Raw genomic sequence first — 2845 nt, forward strand, 5'->3', positions numbered from 1 at the left:
GCGTGATTTTTGTCTTTCTCTGTCACAGATGGGTTTCAATTACTCTATTTCTAAAGGAGTAATTTCCACCTTCTCTACTCTAAAATATTTTAAGTTACCAGAAATTTGGTACCTCAGCTTATCCTGAATGCCTCCTTTACTCGAACTAGAAGATAAATTCCAATCAAAATGTGCTGTGGACCTTTGGTTAAACTTCACTCTTTGTCACATAGATCGGTCCATTGACACCTCATTCAACTTAAATTCCTCAGCTCAAACATCATTCACTAAACGGGTGGAGTAATAATTGGGTGTAAGTGCAGAAGAATCGATATTTCTAAAGATACTGTCCCTAAATCCCAGCTGATCTGTATGTGCATCTCTCATGGTTCAGGTGACATTTGGGCAGAGACATCTGCCCGACTGTATGCCATCTTTTGAAAAGGAGCTTGTATGACAGAGGTTACATTATATTTGTCAGTACAGCTGATTCATAACCTGACAGCCAATGCGAAAGAATTTTAAAAGCAAATTGCAGCCTCCAGAAAAGGGGACACTTGGAATCTTATTCAGTGTTTTCCAAACTTTATGTTGGAATTGGACTTCATTAAGAAACCAACCACATCTAATGGATCACCACAGTAACTACACTTGCTTTTGGGCATCTGGGTAGTTCCTTAAAATTAAACCTTTTTAGGCATATTTTAAGTCTTTTGAATATGATTCTTCTAATGTGCTAAGGAAGTGAGTACAGGGCCTCCCCAGCTTACGAACACCTGACTTATGTAAAGCCCATACATATGATCAAGTGTTTGGGAGACTGGCAGGGTGGATTTGCCAGCGGGGTTGCAACTATCTTCTGCCATGTGGGATCTCGGTTTGCAGTTGCATTTCTGACCTGGGAACTGCTCAGGTTACAAACAGTGCACAGGAATGGAACTCTGCTGTAACATGGAGAGGACCTGTACTGTACCATGTCACAGTTCTGTCATTTATCTACAATCATTTCACTTCTTTAAAATCTGGTTATGCAGTGGTCAATCCATTATCCAAAGGATTTAAGAAAATGTATTAAGCTACATTTTAAAAAAAGTACACAATATTTCTGTAAACAAAATTTGAGTTGTTCCAAAGCTGACCAATTTTGCCAGCTTACGGAAGACTTTACATTTAGAAGTATGCAAATTAGTTTAAGCAGAAATTTAAAATAAAAGGTCTTTAGCACTGGCAGAATTTTTGTTACTGTGCCTGGGCACTGAATGGAAACTGCTCTGAGTAAGTGAAGCAAACGTTATCTGCTTATTCCTGGAGTTTTTTAATTGCATCGATTGTTCACCCGTTTCATTTGTTGCGCTTTATGGAGAAGCCCAAGAAGGTGTAAAATTAACATAAAACATAGAAAACCTACAGCACAATTCAGGCCCTTTGGCCCATAAAGCTGTGCTGAGCATATCCCTACCTCAGAAATTGCTAGGCTTACCTATAGCCCTCTATTTTTCTCAGCTCCATACACCTATCCAAAAGTTTCTTAGAAGACCCTATCATTTCTGCTTCCACCACCATTGTCGGCAGCCCATTTCCACACACTCACCACTATCTGAGTAAAAAACTTACCCCGACGTCTCCTCTATACCTACTCCCCAGCACCATAAACCTGTGTCCTCTTCTGGCAACCATTTCAGCCCTGGGGAAAAGCATCTGACTATCTACCCGATCAATGCCTTTCACCATCTTATAAACCTCTGTCAGGTCCCCCCTCATCCTCCGTCACTCCAAGGAGAAAAGGCTGAGTTCCCTCAACCTGCTTTCATAAGGCATGCCCTGCAATCCAGACAGCATCCTTGTAAATCTCCTCTGCACCCTCTCTACAGCGTCCACATCCTTCCTGTGGTGACCAGAACTGAAAACAGTATGCCAAGTAGGGTCTGACCAGGGTCCTACATAGCTGCAACAATACCTCTCGGCTCCTAAATTTGATTCCACGACTGATGAAGGACAATACAACACATGCCTTCTTAACCACAGAGTCAACTTGTGCAGCCGCTCTGAGCGTCCTATGGGCTCGGACTTCAAGATACCTCTGACCCTCCACACTGCCAAGAGTCCTACCATTAATACTATACTCTGCCATCATATTTGACCTACCAAAATTAATCACTTCACACTTATCTGGGTTGAACTGCATCTGCCACTTCTCAGCCCAACTTTGCATCCTATCTATATCCCTCTGTAACCTCCAACAGCCCTCTATACCATCCACTACACATCCAACCTTTGTGTCATCCGCAAACTTACCCATTCCTCCACTTCATCCAGCTCGTTTATAAAAATCACAAAGAGTAAGGGTCCCAGAACAGATCCCTGAGGTACACCACTGGTCACCAATGCAGAATATGACCCTTCAACAACCACTGTTTGTCTTCGGTGGGCCAGCCAGTTCTGGATCCACATTGCAATGTCCCCTTGGATCCCATGCCTCCTTACTTTCTCAATAAGCCTTGCATGGGGTACCTTATGAAATGCCTTGCTGAAATCCATATACATTACATCTACTACTCTCCCTTCCTCACATCTTCAAAAAATTCAATCAGGATCGTAAGGCAGGACCTGCCCTTGACAAAGCCATGCTGACTATTCCAAATCATATTATGCCTCTCCAAATGTTCATAAATCCTGCCTCTCAGAATCTTCTCCATCAGCTTACCAATCAGTGAGGTAAGACTCACTGGTCTGTAATTTCCTGGGCTATCTCTACTCCCTTTCTTGAATAAGGGAACAACATCCGCAACCCTCCAATCTTCTGGGACCTCTCCCGTCTCCATTGTTGATGCAAAGATCATCGCCAGAGGCTGCGCAATCTCCTCCC

The sequence above is a fragment of the Pristis pectinata genome, chromosome 4 (assembly GCF_009764475.1).
Source record: "Pristis pectinata isolate sPriPec2 chromosome 4, sPriPec2.1.pri, whole genome shotgun sequence".
NCBI lineage: Eukaryota > Metazoa > Chordata > Chondrichthyes > Rhinopristiformes > Pristidae > Pristis > Pristis pectinata.